Raw genomic sequence first — 5,816 nt, 5'->3', positions numbered from 1 at the left:
GAACACCTTTCTCGTTATTGATTGGTTCTTCAACGGAAAGAGAATGTTGGAGGTGCACGATACTGCGATGATAACCCGAGCATGATTTAATCTGTTATGTCTATGATAAATGCCCATTTATGGATTCCCGACGCGTGTCACCTATTTCTTCTTTCTGACATAATGGTTTGCACGCTTTCTTAGTAACATCTTATAGCATTCTTCTCTTAACAAATCAACGGCTCCCCTTGTGAGGGTTCTCTATATCCAACGGCTATCACTATCAATAATATTCTTGAAAAAACCCTAAACCCTTTATCTTCTTACCTTTTTCCTCTTCTCCCTCGCGCTCTTTACTGGTGATGTTGTTTAATGTTCTTCATCCTCTGCTAACCCTTCTTCTTTCCTAACTTCCTCTTTCCATTCACCCTTTCTAAAGCTTCAGTAAGCTGTCTCTCTTGTGTTCTTGCATTATTCTATGGCTGAAGAGTCTTTTATCGATTGGTACGCCCAAACACCTTCCACCTTTTGTAAGGTCGATAGGACCTCCATTCGTTCGTAATATGAGATTTCTAAAGAATATAGCATTGTGATTCCTACTTCTGACGCTCACCCTCATCTTTCTCCTGACGGTTATGTTACTTTTTTCAAAGACCAACTAATAGCTGACCTACGTTTCCCCATTCCCCCTTTCTTGATAGAAATAAGCAGATACTTTAATATTCCCTTGCAACAATTCACTCCTAATGCGTTTCGTTATCTATGTGGTTTGTTCATGATATTTCGCCTTTTTGACATCCCCCTAACTCTCCAAAATTTCTTCATATTTTCGTACACTAAGAGGTCGGACCCTGGTGTTTTTCTGTTTCAATCTAGGCCTAAGATTGACATTTTTTGAAGAAATGCCCTCTTCCATCAAGGGCTGGAAATCGCGTTTCTTTTTTTTTTTTTAAATTTCCTGTGCCTGTCCCTTGGTCTTCTTCCTGGCAATCATCCCTTCCTACTCTTCCAGATGTAAAAGAACTACATCAACATTCTTCCTTCACTACTTATTCAGAAAGATTATCAGGTTGTCGCCTATTTATCCATAAATGGATACGCGATGCCCTTCTCTATCTTTTTGGTTTGAGCCCCGTCAAGATAGAGCTTCACGGCTCTCTTGGTAAGTTATAGTTCATCTACAAAAATCCTTTTTTACTAACTAAAATATTTTTTATTTTAGGTAGTGGATGCTCTGTTTGAGGCTGCGATTGATGAGAAGCTATGTTTGGAGGAGGAGGCAATCCATGCCAAGGAGAAGGTGTTAGAGTGTATACTAAAAGTCTAACTTTTTGTATAAATATTATTTTGAAATAAGAATTACATTGGTCAAATGTTTACATTTATATGCTAAGTGTAGTTATTCATTTAATTTATATTGAAGATAACATGGTGTGTGGTGTCACACAGAAGATCATGTTATCAGTTTCTTATAAATTATAAATAGTTGCTCACAACCAAGTGGAATGGGACAAACCATTGAAATGGTTATAGTACAATTTGGTATTAGTTTATCTTGACTATAAAATTACACTAGTACACTCTGAGTGTATTGAGCAGGACCATTTAAGGTAAGTTCTTTTTATACTGACTGCATAAAATAACAAGACCTTTGTTATTATGGAAGTGTGTGCTCTTAATCATGATATAATAACAAGTACATATACTCAATATTCATTTCTTTAATTTATCGAAAGGTGCAATTTAGTTCGATAAATCAATAAACTCGATAAGTTGGGAAATGATATTATTTATATGGTGTGTTGTTGATTATAGAATGAAACTGTATCCTAGTAATCTAGGTTGATAATGTCTCCAAGAGGAGCTCATAAGGATTGTCATGTAAACCCTGCAGGTGAACTTAGTCCGACATGATGATAAGGTTGAGTGGTACTACTCTTGGAGCTAGATATTAATTAAAGCGAGTTGTCAATAACTCATTTAATTAGTAGACATTCGATATCTTAAATACAGGGAGACTAACACACTCATGATAAGAATGAGCCCATATTATAATATGGTATTGGTGTGGTAGTGCAATAATAACTCTTTAGTGGAATAAGATATTATTGATGAACTTGAGTTGGGTGTTCGGGGCGAACACGGGAAGCTCAAGCTCATCGGGAGACCAAAACCAATTCCTCCTCTCGGTTCCTGTTGTAGCCTCTTATTTATAAAGCCTTAAATCCACTTAAAGCTATGCTTCTTACCCATCTTATGGTGGCCGGCCAAGCCAAGCTTGGAGCCCAAGCTAGGGTCGGCCAAGACAAAGAGTTAAGTCATGTTGTGGTCGGCCAAGCTTGGAGCCCAAGCTAGGTGGTCGACCACATTAAAATAAAAAGGATGTTTTAATTTCAAAAATATTTCCTTTTATGGAAGTCATGGTTTTAAAAGAGAGTTTTTAAATTTTAAATCTTTCCTTTTATAACTTTCTACAAAGGATTAAGAGAAAGGTTTTATATCTTTCCTTATTTGTAGTTAAAAGAAAGATTTTAATTTTTGATAAAACTTTCCATTTTGGTAGCCATCCATATGTTTTAAAAGAGAGATTTTAATTTATAAAATTTTCCTTTTATAACAAACAAGGGATTTAAAAGAGAAATTTTTCTATTAAAATTTCTTACCAGAAACAAATAAGGAAGTTTTAATTTTGTGTTTAAAACTTTCCTTGTTTGGATCACAAGTAGGTGGCCGCCCATGACAAGCATTAAAGGACGTTTTAATTTTTTTTGTTTTAAAACTTCCTTTTTAGTCATTGGCAAGGAATATAAGGACATTTTAATTTTTTGTTTTAAAACTTCCTTTTTAGTCATTGGCAAGGAATATAAGGAAGTTTTAATTATATTGAAAACTTTCCTTTTATGTCAAGACCAAGGATTATAAAAGAGATGGAGGGGTGCCTCATGAGATAACACATCTTCTATTCCTCTCTTTCAATCCTTGGTGGACGACCCTTATCCTTCTCTCTTCTCCTTTTGTTTTCTTTCTTGGTGGCCGGCGACATCTTGTGTGGAGATCTCTTGGTGACCAGTTGCTTAAAGGAGAAGAAGAAGAGAAGGAAGCTCTCTTGTCTAGCATCCCTTGGAGGTTAGTTGGTGGCCAAATCTTGGAAGCCTTGGAAGAAGCTTGAGTGGATTTCATCTTGGGAGATCGTCGCCCACACAACGTCCAAGAGAAGGAGAGGAATACAGCAGAAGATCAAGAGGTCTATAAGCTACAAAAGGTATAACTAGTTATTAGTTTCCACATCATAGCTAGTTCATCTTTTGTATAGATCTTGAAAAACCAAACACAAGAGATTATCGGTTTTAAGTTATCGTTTTTGTTATCGATTTTATTTTCCGATTTCATGTTTCGATAATGTGTTTCTATTGAGGTCTCTATAGTTAAACCTAGTTTACTGTAAGAAGTTAAATATCCGATTTCTTTGTGAGGTTTTGTCTAGGAAGTGGTGGATGATCCCATACCTAAGAAGGCCTAGTGCCTCGCCATGTTTAACCTAGAAGCTGATCTTTGAAATAGATATTTGATAACTTCTGTAATATGGCTTAACTTAGGAAGATCACATCGGTTAAACTTGGAGTAAAAATGTTAAGTATCGTTTTCAATCCAAGTTTAACTTCTGAAGGACAATTTGGATTAATAATGTTAAGCATCATTTGCAATCCAAATTTAACTTCAGTAGAGCACATGGGTAGCTAGGATAGTTCTATGTTTGTACAAATTTTTGTACAAGGGAACTAGGACGGTATTTCGAGTAGCAACTAACAGAAGGAACTTCGTGCTGAATTGGGAGAGTTTTCTTTAATAGAAGTTCCTATTTCCACAGGGGTTGCTTCCAGTTCCCATGAGGCGACCCCAAAAGGATCTTTCACCAATCTTCCTCCAATTGTCGAGCTTACCTCTCTAGTAGCTTCGGAGAAATCCTCTGAGGAGGGCCCTACTAAGAAATGGCGCAAATTAACTCTCACCCCCTCCCCTAAGCAAAAAGTTGTTTCCTTTTCTGAAGAGACCCACCTTATAGATATTACTCCTCCTTCTGTTAATCTTCCTCTTTCGGCCCATGTCCCACTCCTGCTTCTTCTTCGTCCATGAAATTGCCTACTTGTAGTGGTGACTCTCCCACTACTCTCGTTACAACATTCCTTGAACAAACGGTCTTACCCGCTCGAGGAGAAGGAGGCTAAGATTTACCCTTTCAGATTTTTTGCCCCCTTCAATCCAAACTTCTTTATCTTCTGCTGCTTCCTCCACTTCTACTCTTCCTATATTGTTGGGGGTCTTTTATCTCAGCTTGGGAAGAAACCTGCCAGTTAATTAAAGGACTTAATTCCTTCGACCTGGCCGATAAATTTTCTCTTGATGAGACTAAGGTAAAACTATTTGTGTTTTTGATCATCTTTTCTTAACTGCCTTCTTAATAATTGTTGTTTTTACAGTGTTGGATAACTAACATGAGTATAGCTCATTTATTGTATAATTTAGTTCAAGAGAATGGGACAGTAAGGGGGCAAATCTCAGAGTTATCCTCTGCCCAGGCTATTGAAAAAATAGACAGTCTATCTGCCCAATTGCAAGAAGCTCGTCAATCACTACAAGCTGAGACTGAGCAATTGAATCAATACAAGGCCAACATAGAAAGCCTTTAGTCTCAATTATAGTCGGTAAATTTCCACAACGATGAGATATCCTCTAAATTGGAGAAGCAAGTTTCTGAGATCAATCAATTGGCTTCCCAATTGTAATTACTAAAAGATACTCATGCAACTACCTTAGCAGACCATCTATCGACTTTGAACGTTAAAGAGGCTGCTTTAAAAGTTTCTCAAGAAGAACTAGCGGATTATAAAGCTAACGAGGATGCCCGTTTTGAGCAGCGAAAAAAGGCATATCTTAAGTCTCCCGCTTTTCTTAATCCTATGGTGGCTACTTTCTTGAAGGCTCTTAATTATGGAGTTGATGGTGGGGAGAAACAACTAAAGGAGCTAGGATTATTGGTTTCTGATCCTCTAGCTAGCTTCCCTGGCCGGAGGAAACTAATGAAAAATCGGCCCCCCTGATCTGTTCCCCAAGCTACCCTAATTAGGAGTAAATTGGTGTTTTGTAAACTCAGTGTTATTACTGTAACTATTTGTGATGGGTTTATATTCATCCCTTCCCAACTTTATATGATTCGACCCGTCTTTAATTATGTTTCCCTTATATACACGTATCCACTTTATAATAGCTGAACGAATTGCTATGAATCTTCGCATAGTTCAGGTTACCTGCTTGGTTTGTAATGACCGATCGATCACTTCACTAATCTCTATATGATGTGAGTGTTCGTTCAACCTATGATGGCTAGACGACTCGAATTTTTGGTGCTCGACCGGCCTATGAAGATCGGGTGAACCTGTTCGCTCAACCTAACTGGGTTGAACGAGTCGATCATGTATTTTTGTAAGGTCTAGGTGTTTGATTGGCTTATATTGATTGGTCGGGTTTATTCATCTAACCTAAACATCTCCTCGATCCCTAAGGGCCGAGCGGAGTTATCTTGAGCTATATGCTCACTCAATCCTCGATCACCTGAGAATTTTCCGTATCCTCATATGAGATAAATATTCGTTTGGCCCTTAATGGCCACTCGAATTTATTCCCCTGATAGTAGGCGATCAAATCTATTCTCTTTATATGTACATTTGCTCAATCTACAAAAGACGAGCGGAATTCCATTATGTTATATACTCGCTTGGTCTTTAACGTCCGAATGTGCTTATTGATACCCGTGCGCCTTCTTTACTTGATACATTCGA

The sequence above is a fragment of the Zingiber officinale genome, chromosome 3A (assembly GCF_018446385.1).
Source record: "Zingiber officinale cultivar Zhangliang chromosome 3A, Zo_v1.1, whole genome shotgun sequence".
In the NCBI taxonomy this organism is placed as follows: domain Eukaryota; kingdom Viridiplantae; phylum Streptophyta; class Magnoliopsida; order Zingiberales; family Zingiberaceae; genus Zingiber; species Zingiber officinale.
This window is presented reverse-complemented; position numbering follows the sequence as displayed.